General features: G+C 41.9%; 1 non-coding gene across 1 annotated transcript; it reads right to left on the bottom strand.

Moving 5' to 3' along the window:
- Nucleotides 1–2,212: 2,212 nt before the first annotated feature.
- Nucleotides 2,213–2,319, bottom strand: LOC120259755. The gene has a single exon (XR_005536307.1). It is a non-coding gene; the product is annotated as a small nucleolar RNA R71 (small nucleolar RNA).
- Between the last annotated feature and the right edge of the window lie 11,868 nt (nt 2,320–14,187).

Here is a 14,187-nt window from a genome sequence, read left to right on the forward strand (position 1 = left end):
CGGGTTTTAATGATAATATGGGTGTATTTATGTTACTTTTATACAGGTAGGGTTGTGATGCCGATTATGAGATGAAGAAGTCAATATGGGTCGTAATGCACTAATTTGGAGGAAATCTTGCTAAGGTTCAAACGAGAAGACGTAGGTCGGGTTCCAGATGCAGGAATGTGTGCCAACCTCTTCGTACTCGAGTTAGCACAACTATTTGGAGGGGCGCAAGGGCAGTCACATTCAAGCATTCCAACTTATGCATATAGAACAAGATCTCCATCAACATGTCCGTTATTAAAGATGCAAAGGCGATCCACGACGTAAATGTGTGCCCGTTTGTGTTATCTCGATGAAAGTATGGATTCAGGAGTATTTCAGGCCGGTACTGTAGTAGGGTATTGTAAAAATACTGTAGCAGCACTGTTTACAGCTGACTGAGAAAACATGATAACAGAGAATCCACACGGGCGTGTGAAAATTCCACACGCCCGTGTGAAAAATCCACAGGGGCGCCCACATGGGCGTGTGGATTCCCGATTTTAGCCCCGATTTCAGCGTTCTTTTCTCCATTTGTTTCCCAACTTGAGAGAGGGCGGTGGCTATGGTTTTGAGAGGTATTGGCTATGGCTTTGGAGAGGTTCTACGGCTCGGACATCGCGCGCTATTTGGAAAAAGGTTAGTGGGAGAGCTTTTATCGGTACCAATCCGGCAAGGTGTATCCTAGGCCGGACAAAGGGACCTTTGCGACGAGTAAAGGACTCTCCACAAGACCATCGCCATGACTGACGAGGGAGTTTTCTATGGATGCTTTGTTTTTACATTGGATTTCATTGATTGTATCTATGTCCATGGAGAGCTAAACCCCTAGTGGGTTCTTGGCTATTTGTGAACCCTAGGATGTATTCATTTTATTAAATCTCTTTATTATGCTTTCAATTAATTGATGTTTATTGTGAGTTCCAATCTTGTATGCTTGATTGTATTAATACTCACCTAGAAGTGACACTAGGATTGAGAGTTCTTCTTGGTAACTCTTGTGAGTGAGTGACACACCATGAGAGCTAGATAAAGCTACATTGGAGAGGGTTGAGAGGGTGAATCGAGAGGTAGCGTAGCGTCTCTTTCCCCTCCGGTGTGATCTATCCTACATCCACGTTCCAAGAGTTCTTTGCGGCTATAGTAGAGTGAATGGGCTAAGGGATGACATTCCGCTTGGGCTTAGTTGCGAGTGCAACAGAGTGAAGCGTTGAAGTGATTTTAGCATCGAGGGTTTAATTGTGGCTAGGGATCTTTCACCTGGACCAAAGGGTTAGGTCTATATATAGGAATAGGGTTTATCATTTGGAATTCCTAGAGCTCATTGCAATTCTATGCGAGTACGAGGTCGAAAGGTTATTCAATCTCTCCTCCGGGACATGTATAGAGTTAGGCATGGTTGAACTTAGATTTGGGATCATGTAATTGATGATTTCCATGACTCATTGTTGCATCAATTAGGAAGTAGAATAGAAGATTCTTGCGCTTGAAACGATTGTCCTAGGGGGATCAATATCCGGGTATCCCATCTTTATCGATTGCCTTACCTTCTCCTTTACCTGTGCTCTCTATCTTATTGCTTTTATCTTCGTTATTTCATATTTTGTCACACTTATCACTATTCATCTTTCACATTAGTTAAGAAACAACTTAAGTGTCTTTATTCCCTACTCTCTGTGGATATGATACCCACTCATCTGGGATTATTACTTTGATACCCATGCACTTGTGGTTTACACGCATATACGGACGTGTCAACAATCAAATCTAGCGGATATAATATGTGAAGGGTCTAATAATGTGGCAGAACAGAATGAGCATCATAGGACACTCTCAGATTATGCCAGACCTATAGTTCTTAGCATGCAATCCAGTATTGTGTGACCACCGATTACAGCTCAGAAATTCAAGCTCAAGCCAGGCTTAATCCTGATGCTACAATAGTCGGCATAGTTTAATGGATTGGCTAATGAGGATCCAAACAATCACATTGAAAACTTCTTGGAAGTTTGCGACATGCTCAAGATTAATGGAGTAAGATGCTATTAAGTTGAGGGCCTTCCCATTTTCCTTAAAGGAGAGAGCAAAGCAATGGCTACATTTATTACCTAAAGCATCGATCACTACATGGGAGGAGATGGTAGAAGCTTTTCTTGCCTCATATTTCCCTCCCAAAAAATCCATGAAGCTTAGGAATGAAATATCCTCTTTTATGCAAATAGAATTGGAGTCTCTATATGAGACATGGGATAGGTTCAAGGAGCTCCTGCAGAAATGTCCTCAACATGGGTTTCCTAAGTGGATAATCATTCAGACTTTATATAATGGTTTGAACCCAAGCACAAAATAGTTACTTGATGTCGCAGCAGGAGGTACCTTAGGAAGCAAGACCCCCAATGAGGCCCGACATCTCATTGAATAAATGGCTATAAATAGTTATCAGTAGAACACAAGAAACGGAAAGAAGATAGCCAGACTTCATGAGATTGATGCAGTTACCTCATTGGCAACCCAGGTAAAGTCATTGAGTAAGAAGTTAGACACTTTAACTTCTCCTAAAGTGGCAGCTATGATGAGTTATACTGGGTGTGGGGGAGGACATGCTTCATCCGATTGACCGATTTATATTGGTGGTACATCCTCGGTGGAACAAGTGGATTTTGTGGGTAATGTAATGAGAGGACAAGGAAATCCATATAGCAACACCTACAATCCAGGTTTGAGGAGCCACCCAAACCTTTCTTGGAGTAATCAAGGGCAACAGAAGACAACAACACCACCCAATTTCCAGCAACAACAACAACAAGCCCCAAACATGGAGAATCGAGTTTCAGGGTCGGAGAACCGGATGACCGATCTAGTGAAGGCCTTGACCAAGTTTATTCAATCGTCAAATACAAGATTTCAATCGGTTAAGATGACAACACCCCTTGCGTATGTCATGCAAGTGCATGGGTTTATTGAAGTAATAAAATCCCACATGAGTGGGGTATTGTATCCATAGGGAGTAGGGAATAAAAATACTTAAATTGTTTCTTAATGATAAACGCCTAAATGTACGTATTTTATACGTATTAATCTTGTATTACTTTGTGTATATTTTAATGAATTGATGCCCGTTTAAGTGTAATTTGGTCATTTCGGTGTTACAGATCTTAAAAGAGCCGAACGAAGCTCAAAAATGCAAATCGGATGAATTCGACACCAAAAACAGCATTTTTGGGGGGTCCCAGCACTGTAGTGGCACTGTAGCAGTATTGTAGCAGGTCATTGTTCTTGCTGCGGGCATTTGGCTGTGAGTTTCACGGGCTCCATGCGCCCGCATGGGTGCCCGTGAGGTTTGTTGGAAATTCTCAATACTCGGTTACTACAGCGAAAATAATGTAGCAAAACACTGTAGCTGAGTACTGTAGCACCGACATGTTTTTTGGGCATTTGGCTGTGAGCTTCACTGGCTCCATGCGCCCGCATGGATGCCCGCATGGACTGACGGGATATAAATGAAACCGATTTTTCTAGGGCAAAGGGGGAGCTTTTGGAGGGGCAGTTTTCTCTTGGGCCTCTTAGGCCGCCGCCCCACTCTTCCCGCTGGCGATCTACTATGCAAGACTTCACCAAGAGGGAGCCAAGCTTTGGAGGAGAAAATTGGGAGAAGATCCTAGGCGTCCAAGGCATCATTTGAGGGGAGATCTCTTCAAATCTTCAAGACCTTCACCATCCAAGGGGATCTAAAGCTAGAAGGAGTAGTTCTTACTTCTTTTCTTGTTTATTTGTTCCTTGGACTTGTATGAGTGGTCCTTTATCATGAGGCACTAACTTATTTGTGATTTGGATATGATGAACTCTAGGGTTGATTGTTTGTAATTTGGATAATCATCTTTATTGATGCTTTGTTAGATGTTGTATTTCTTTTATGGAATCTTGTAGTTTGTGGTTCAAGCCTTGTGTACTTTGATGTGTTGATTTGCATGAGAACTCTGTATTTCAACTTCTAGGTTGTACCTGGTTGCGTGACCATCGCCCTTGTACTAGACGCACTTGGCTTGGAAGGGATCCATGTAGAGATACACCTTGACCATCGGGTATTTTGTACCCCTCCAGCAATTAGGGTTGGACCTAGTTTGAGTATCGACCCTGATTAGAGATTTCCCTGAGTGTAATGCAATCATACGAGGATTTGGGCGGAAGCGATTGTGAGCCAATACTTGTATGGGATTAGGGTTCAATTGCCGTGACCATCGGGTTAAGCTAATTTAGGATTCTCTTGGCCCAACTACCATCTCGCATTTCATCCTAAATTCAGGATCTAATGACAACCCTAGGGGGATTCATTGTCCAAATCACTCCCTTCACTGTTTGATTCTCCCTTGAGTTTGTATTGTGTGTAGTAGTACACCGGATTTCATTGTAGTTAATTCTTTCTCTTTTTATAATTACTATTCATCTTTCGGAGTGTTAGGCTAGGGAAATAGATGAAAGGGAAGTAATAGTAGCTCCTTGGGCCGGGGAATACAACCCTCTCGTGCTCGTACGAGAGGTATTACTTGACGACTCCGTGCACTTGCGGATCTCGCTCATCAAGTTTTTTTGGCGCCGTTCTTGGGGACACAAGGAATACTAGGAAAACACTGTAGTCTATTGCTCTAGTCATTTATCTTTGTTGTTGTAAATATCTATCTTTGTAAATATTTATTTTTGTTTCTTTTTATCGTTTTCTTTGATAGCTTACTATTGTTAGTTTTATTCTTTTTATTACACAGGGTCGTGGACTTCGAAGAAAAATTATTGGCGGCCAAAATGTATGCGCTTGAAAATGAGATGGAAGAATTAAGTGCCATGAGAGCACACCGAAGCGATCCGGCCATGGATTTTCAGGAAAGATTATTGGCCGCTAAAATGTATGCACTTGAAAAGCAAATGGAAGAATTGGATGCCAAGAGAGCAAGCCATAGCAATCAGTACACTGATGTTTATAATCCATATTGGGGAGGACACCCGCACTTTTTGGCACATGATCATACTCAACAATGGGAGTACCCTCACCGAGGGATTGCTTTGCAAGAACCCTCCTTTCCGAACCGTGGCATTATCATCCTCCAATTTGTTTCATACTAAGCAACTTAATGAATGGGGATTCAATACGCAAGATGTGTTTTGCAAGATTCATGATGCAAACTGATGCTGAATTTAAAGCCATGGATACTGCAACTTTTAATGCCCGACCATCTTTTCAAAGTATGGTGAACAGGATTGCTGAGTCTTCTAACATATCAACCGAGTTACCATGAACTATAGATGCCCTATCTGAAAATGGTACAATGAATGAAGAGAAAAACAGTGAAATTGAGGTGGAAACCGATATTGAGGTGTTGGATTTTGAAGAAGCAAGTGATGTAGCATCAATATCTTTTCAGCATATGGTAGAAGTTCCACCTCAATGGGAAATTGAAGAAGAAAAGGGGGAGGATGGCATCATGGCTAAGGAAACATGTGAGGAAGCAGAAGAAACTGCATCGACCACATTTGAAGATGCTACTTGACTCAACATAGATTTTTCCATCCATCCATCAATTTTAGTCAAGTGCAAAAACAAAATTACGGGAATTGTATTCGAAGATGTGGGTACTAAGCTAAGATCATTATTGAACCCACCAATGCCGGGCTTGGACAATTCCCAACCAAAGATTTTTCCTTGGCGGCCGAAGCAAACTTTGTGGGCCATTGAAGTTCATCATAACAGGGTTGAGAGAAAAATTATGGATAGGATGTTGATGCCTCCAATTAATCCACTTATGCAAAGCTTGAAAATTTCTCAACCAAACTTGTTCCCTTGGAGGCCCAAACAACACTTGTGGGTATTTCAAGGCAATTTGACATTGGTCGAGGAAGAAAATTTGGGTAGGAGGTTGAAACCGTCCAAGGACCCACCCATACTAACTTTGAATAATTCTTGACCGAACCTTTTTCTGTGGAGGCCCAAGCAACTTTGTGGTGGGCTACTCAAAGGAATTCTTGCCGGGACCACAGAAGAAGTGGGGAGGATGCTTAAGCCATCTAAGGAGCCGCCCAAGTTTAAATTGCACAACTCCCGGCCCAAGCTTTTTCCATGGAGGCCAAAAGGTAACTTATGCTTGGCTTTCAACTTGACACCATCCCGGAAGGTACGTTTCATTTTTTTCGGTAGTTCTTATGCCAATTCTAGCCGGGATGAACATACCGTCTTCAAGCCTCCCTAAGGTAAGAAAGAGGTACGTCGAGCTAATGACGTAAAACAAGCGCTTCTTGGGAGGCAACCCAAGTTTCAAATTATTCATGTTTCATTTTTCGTATTTTACATGTTTGTTGAGTTTATTCATAAAGCTTGTGTTTGTGTTGTGTTTGTATTTTTGTTTGTTTGAATGATCCATGCTTGTCTTATATTTGTGAATCTGATCTAGTGCTTTGACGTTGTTTGGTTGTGTTTCAATGCATATTTTGGTGCTATAGATGTTGTAAATTAGTTTTGTTCTAAGTTACATGGGAGCCCATGCCAAAATTTTTTTTCTCCAGGTCCATACGGGCTGTATACACCGTATGGACCATTTTTATGCTCCCCAGGGGCCTCAAGGGTGCCATGTGCCCGTGAGGCAGCCCATGAGGCTTACTACTTCAAGGGCTAGAAAAGGACAGAAACCCTCACAGGCTCCATGCGCCCGCATGGAGCCCATATGGCTTGCGGTCTGGAATTTCCAGCCTTAAGTAGCCACATTTCTCTCCCTTGTTCTCACTCGTTTTTCATCCATTTTCTTTCATTCTTTCACCATTTTTCTTCATTTTTCTTCCTCTTCACTCCTCTCCTACCTCTTCCAACTTAGATCTTGTGGATTAATTGAAGTTTTACCATCTATCTCACCAATCTTCATCGATTCAAGCTTTGAAGCCCTAGTTTTTGTTTTGGAGCAACCTTGCCTCTTCATCTTGATTGTGCATGCTTATCTTACTTTGAACCATGAGGAATGTTGTATGGTTGTTTGATCCTTTATTTATTTAAATTTTTTTATCCATGGTTTGTAAATTTTTTTGGGGCTTCAAAAGTCGGGGAAATTCTTGCAAAAATTTCAGTCCGTAGCTACGAGTAACTTTTTGAATGTTGCTTATATTGAATTTGTTTGACACTTGTAGCATCTTTGATAACCCCCTAGAAACACTTGCACTAGAGAGATTTAGACATCATGATATTGATTGAACAAAAGAACTTGCATGGAATTTTTGTTTTTCATAGTTTTTTTAGAGTGTTTGTTTGTGTGTGCTCCCTACATATTCATTGGTGAGATGAACTATGTTTCTTTTGACATTTACGAGGACTCAAGATATGAGCTTCATTCTCACCACCCCTCAAGAATTGAACCTACCCCTTGTTCATGCATGTATTGCACAATCTTCATCAACAAAAATGGGGCGGTCTCTTTACCCTTCCCTTTTCATGCTTGATTTTAATTATTATGAATTCTACACCATGTTACTGCTGATTAATGTACATTGAGGGGCAATGTACGATTCTAGGTGTGGGGATGGGTTATTTGTATGCTTACTTCACCAGTGATAGCTATGATTTATTGTTAAGAACCTCCTGGCTTGAATGAATGATAGTAATGAGTTGTAGTGTTATTTGTGCTAGAAGGAAGTCATGTTTTCTCTCTAGGGCTTTCTTCGGAACTTTAACACAGAACTTCTACATTGTTTGCCCTAGCTAACCCACTGCTTTGATTTAAAGTGTTAGAGTGGTAAATTCATCACTCAATGGTCTTTTAAGAGCTTTTAGTTCTTTTGTTCATTTTGCTTTATCCCTAAGTGAAGTTTTGCATGAAAGTGCTCAGGAGACATGTATATACTTGTTATCTTAAAAAAATAAAAAATAAAAAATAAAAAAATAAAAAAATAAAAAATTGAAAAATGAAAAAATGAGTCTATGTCAGTATTCCTCTGCTAATTTAGCATGAATGCGTCTATGTAGACTGTAATCAAGTAGGTTGGGTGGCTCTTGTGCCTAATCAGCATGTGCATCCTTCTGAAAGATTATAAGATATTTTGTACAGTCTACGTTAGGCGGACTCGGAAAAAAAAAATGAAAATGAAAAAAAAAATGCTTATTCTCTTGGACTCTATCATGCATTCACTTAGAAGCTAGAGTATGGACTATAGACCAAAGGACTTTTGACTTGCCATTGAGGGTGTCTTTAACATTTTCACACCGGTAATCATTGAATGTGGCATGAATAGGAAGAGCGAGGGAAGAAGTATATACACACACTCACGAGGAAAGCACTCTAGAGGACTCATGACTATCTTTACTAAGTTGGTTATTGTGCAACTCATTTTCTTGATTTCATTTCATCTGTGCTTGTGGGGTTCTTCACTATTTGAGCTTGAGGTCGTACATTTAGCCGTTTATCTTCTTGCCCCTATTCTTTCATGTGTGTTTGCTTGAGGACAAGCAAAGGCTTAGGTGTGGGGATGTTTGATAAATGCCTAAATGTATGTATTTTATACGTATTAATCTTGTATTACTTTGTGTATATTTTAATGAATTGATGCCCGTTTAAGTGTAATTTGGTTATTTCGGTGTTGCAGATCTTAAAAGAGCCGAACGAAGCTCAAAAATGCAAATTGGATGAATTCGACACCAAAAAAAGCGAGCATTTTTTTGGGGGTTCCAGACCTAGCTGCAACAGTAGCGTACTGTAGCAGGGTCACTGTTCATGCTGCGGCATTTGGCTGTGAGCTTCACGGGCTCCATGCGCCTGCATGGGTGCCCGTGAGGTTTGTTGGAAATTCTCACAACCCTCGTTACTACAGCTGAAAAATAATGTAGCAAAAACACCGTAGCTGAGTACTCGTAGCACCGACATGTTTTTCTTGGGCATTTCGGGCGTGAGCTTCACCGGGCTCCATGCGCCCGCATGGATGCCCGCATGGACTGACGGGATATAAATGAAACCGATTTTTCTAGGGCAAAGGGGGAGCTTTTGGAGGGGCAGTTTTCTCTTGGGCCTCTTAGGCGCCGCCCCACTCTTCCCGCCCGGCGATCTACTACGCAAGACTTCACCAAAAGGGAGCCAAGCTTTGGAGGAGAAAATTGGGAGAAGATCCTAGGCGTCCAAGGCATCATTTGAGGGGAGATCTCTTGAAATATTCAAGACCTTCACCATCGAAGGGGATCTAAAGCTAGAGGGAGTAGTTCTTAGTTCTTTTCTTGTTTATTTGTTCCTTGGACTTGTATGAGTGGTCCTCTATCATGAGGCACTAACTTATTTGTGATTTGGATATGATGAACTCTAGGGTTGATTGTTTGTAATTTGGATAATCATTTTTATTGATGCTTTGTTAGATGTTGTATTTCTTTTATGGAATCTTGTAGTTTGTGGTTCAAGCCTTGTGTACTTTGATGTGTTGATTTGCATGAGAACTCTGTATTTCAACTTCTAGGTTGTACTTGGTTGCGTGACCATCGCCCTTGTACTAGACGCACTTGGCTTGGAAGGGATCCATGTAGAGATACACCGTGACCATCGGGTATTTTGTACCCCTCCAGCAATTAGGGTTGGACCTAGTTTGAGTATCGACCCTGATTAGAGATTTCCCTGAGTGTAATACAATCATACGAGGATTTGGGCGGAAGCGATTGTAAGCCAATACTTGTTTGGGATTAGGGTTCAATTGCCGTGACCATCGGGTTGAGCTAATTTAGGATTCTCTTGGCCCAACTACCATCTCACATTTCATCCTAAATTTAGGATCTAATGACAACCCTAGGGGGATTCGTTGTCCAAATCACTCCCTTCACTGTTTGATTCTCCCTTGAGTTCGTATTGTGTGTAGTAGTACACCGGATTTCATTGTAGTTAATTCTTTCTCTTTTTATAATTACTATTCATCTTTCGGAGTGTTAGCCTAGGAAATAGATGAAAGGGAAGTAATAGTAGCTCCTTGGGCCCAGGGAATACGACCCTCTCGTGCTCGCACGAGAGGTATTACTTGACGACTCCGTGCACTTGCGGATCTCGCTCATCAAGTTTTTGGCGCCGTTGCCGGGGACACAAGGAATACTAGGAAAACCTGTAGTCTATTGCTCTAGTCATTTATCTTTGTTGTTGTAAATATCTATCTTTGTAAATATTTATTTTGTTTCTTTTATCGTTTCTTTGATAGCTTACTATTGTTAGTTTTATTCTTTTTATTACACAGGGTCGTGGACTTCGAAGAAAAATTATTGGCGGCCAAAATGTATGCGCTTGAAAATGAGATGGAAGAATTAAGTGCCATGAGAGCACACCGAAGCGATCCGGCCATGGATTTTCAGGGAAAGATTATTGGCCGCTAAAAATGTATGCACTTGAAAAAGCAAATGGAAGAATTGGATGCCAAGAGAGCAAGCCATAGCAATCAGATACACTCGATGTTTATAATCCATATTGGGGAGGACACCCGCACTTTTTCGACACATGATCATACTCAACAATGGGAGTACCCTCACCGGGGATTGCTCGCAAGAACCCTCCTTTCCGAACCGTGGCATTATCATCCTCCAATTTTTTTCATACTAAGCAACTTAATGAATGGGGATTCAATACGCAAGATGTGTTTGCAAGATTCATGATGCAAACCGATGCTCGAATTTAAAAGCCATGGATACCGCAACTTTTAATGCCCGACCATCTTTTCAAAGTATGGTGAACAGGATTGCTGAGTCTTCTAACATATCAACCGAGTTACCATGAACTATAGATGCCCTATCTGAAAATGGTACAATGAATGAAGAGAAAAAAGCAGTGAAATTGAGGTGGAAACCGATATTGAGGTGTTGGAGGTTGAAGAAGCAAGTGATGTAGCATCAATACCTTTTTCGAGCAAATGGTAGAAGTTCCACCTCAATGGGAAATTGAAGAAGAAAAAAGGGGGAGGATGGCATCATGGCTAAGGAAACATGTGAGGAAGCGTAAGAAACTCCATCGACCACATTTGAAGATGCTACTTGCCTCAACATAGATTTTTCCATCCATCCATCAATTTTTGTCAAGTGCAAAAACAAAATTACGGGAATTGTATTTGAAGATGTGGGTACTAAGCTAAGATCATCATTGAACCCACCAATGCCTCCCAACCGAAGATTTTTCCTTGGCGGCCAAAGCAAACTTTGTTCGCCATTGAAGTTCATCACAACAGGGTTGAGAGAAAAATTATGGATAGGATGTTGATGCCTCCAATTAATCCACCTATGCAAAGCTTGACAAGTTCTCAACCAAACATGTTCCCTTGGAAGCCCAAACAACACTTGTGGGTAGTTCAAGGCAATTTGACATTGGTCGAGGAAGAAAATTTTGGTAGGAGGTTGAAACCGTCCAAGGACCCACCCATACCAACTTTGAATAATTCTCGACCGAACCTTTTTCCATGGAGGCCCAAGCAACTTTGTGGTGGGCTACTCAAAGGAATTCTTGCCGGGCCCAAGCAACTTAGTCAAGGTGGAAGGTCCCTAGCCACAATTAAACCCTAGGTGCTAAAATCACTTCAACGCTTCACTCCGTTGCACCCGCAACTAAGCCCCAACAGAAGGTCATCCTTTAGACCATTCACTCTACTATGACCGCAAAGAACTTGAGGAAATTGAGATAGAATAAATCACACCGGAGGGGAAAGGGGACACTCTGGTACCTATCGACTCGCCCTCTCAACCCTCTCCAATCTATCTTTATCTAACTCTCGTGGTGTGTCACTCACTCACAAGGGTTACCAACAAGAACTCTTAACCCTAGTGTTACTCTAAGGGAGTATTCATAGAATCAAGCATTCAACATTGCAACTAAAATAAAACATCAATTAATTGAAAGTATAATAAAGAGGTTCAATGAAATGAATACGTCCTAGGGTTCACTAATACCCAAGTACCCACTAGGGGGGTTTAGCTCTCAATGGAGCTAATTACAATCAATAAAATCAAATGTAAAAGCAAAGAATCCATGGAAAACCCCTCGATAGTTGTGGCGATGGTCTTGTGGAGAGTCCTCTACTCGTCCAAGGGTCCCTTTGTCTAGCCTAATATACACCTCGCCAGATCAGTGCTGACGAAAGCTCTCCCACTAACCTTCTTCGAAACGGAGCACGATGTCAGAGCTATAGGACCTCTCCAAATCCCTAGCCAATACCTCTCAAAACCCCAGCCGCTGCTCTCTCTCAAGTTGGGGAAAAGATGGAGAAAAGAATCCTAAAATCAAGGTGAAATCGGCCTTAAATATTGCTGGAATCGGGAATCCACAAGCCTATATGGGCGCCCCTGTGGATTTCTTGCATGGGCATGTGCAATTTCCACACACCAGTATGGATTCTCTATTTTCACCCTTCTTCGGCTGGCTGTGAACAGTACTTGCTATAGTGTTTTGCTACAGTTTTGCTATAGTGCCTTGCTACAGTACCGGCCCCGAAACATTCCTGAATCCATGCTTTCATCGAGGTAACATAAATGGGCACACATTTATGTAGTAGATTGCTTTGCTTCTTCAATAACGCACATGTTGGTAAAGATCTTACTATACATGCACAAGCCGGAATGCTTGAATGTAACTGCCCTTGTGCCCCTCCAAATCATTGTGCTAACTTGAATACAAGGAGGTTGGCACACATTCCCGCATTCCGAAACTAACTTATGTCTTCACATTTGAACCTTCTCAAGATTTCCTCCAAATGGTGCATTTACGATCCACATTGGCTTCTTTCTCTAATACTCGGCCTCACAATCTTATCTACATGAAAGTAACATAAATACACACATGTTAGCGCTAAAACCCAATAAAAGTAATGCTCATCATAAGGAAAGAACACTTTGCATTCTTATTGCACAAGCACTTATCATAAGGCCACACTTCGCAACCACATGGCATCACCGCACAACTTGGTGAATCAAGTGGGCTAAATTGCAAAGTCACTCTTGGAAAGATCTCAAGGGAGTTTCCCTAGCAACACGGAGACAAACCCAAGAGAACATGTGAAAGTGATCACTTTGAGAATTGGTCGTGAAGTCGAGGGTAGACTCCCGAGTGAGAAGACCAATGTTGAAGCACCCGAGGTCATGGAGGTTGAGGAGAGACCCAAAAGGAAGGAGGTAGCATCCCCATCTTATAAGCAGAAAATCCCTTATCCTTCGAGATTAAAGAACGACCAAAATGATGAGTAATACAAGAAATTCTTGTGTCTATTCAAGCAGTTGCACATCAATATCCCATTTATGGAGGCGTTGTTTCAAATGCCTCGTTATGCAAAGTTTTTGAAGGACCTCTTAACCAACAAGATGAAGTTGGAGGAAAGTGCATCTGCGATTCTAGAGACTTCTAGTTCGGTGGTGTTGCAAAAGAATATGTCGAGAAACCAGAGAGACAGAGAATCCACACGGGCGTGTGGAAATTATCCACGCCCGTGTGGAAATTCCGCACGGGCGCGTGTACCATCCACGCCCGTGGAGTTGCCCGATTCCAGTCCTATTTAAAGCCGATTTAGCCCCGATTTTGGTATTCTTTTCTCGATCTTTTCCCCAACTTGCGAGAGGGCTTCGGCTAGGGTTTCGAGGGGTATTGGCCAAGGTTTTGGAGAGGTTCTACGGCTCCGACATCGCAATTCCATTAGGAAGAAGGTTGGTAGGGGAGCTTCGATCGAGGCATATCCTATACCGGACGAAGGAATCCTTGGAAGACGGAGTACAGGACTTTCCACAAGACCATCAACATGACCATCGAGGGGGTTTCTTTATGGATTTATTGCTTTTACATTCGATTTCTTTGATTGTACTTAGCTCCATGGAGAGCTAAACCCCTAGTGGGTACTTGGGTGATTGTGAACCGTAGGATGTATTCGTTTCATTGAACTTCTTTATTATGCTTTCAATAAATTGATGTTTATTGTGAGTTCCAACCTTGAATGCTTGATTGTATGAACATTTCCCCTAGAGTGACACTAGGGTTGAGAGTTCTTGTTGGTAACCTTGTGAGTGAGTGACACACCATGAGCGTTAGACAAAGCTAGGTTGGAGATGGTTGAGAGGGTGAGTCGAGAGGTACAGGAGCGTCCCCTCTTGGGATGGCCACATTATGCGGCATGGGACTAGTAGAACAATGTGGGGTGTGGATATGCCCT

This window comes from Dioscorea cayenensis, chromosome 4 (genome assembly GCF_009730915.1).
Source record: "Dioscorea cayenensis subsp. rotundata cultivar TDr96_F1 chromosome 4, TDr96_F1_v2_PseudoChromosome.rev07_lg8_w22 25.fasta, whole genome shotgun sequence".
Classification (NCBI taxonomy): Eukaryota; Viridiplantae; Streptophyta; class Magnoliopsida; order Dioscoreales; family Dioscoreaceae; genus Dioscorea; species Dioscorea cayenensis.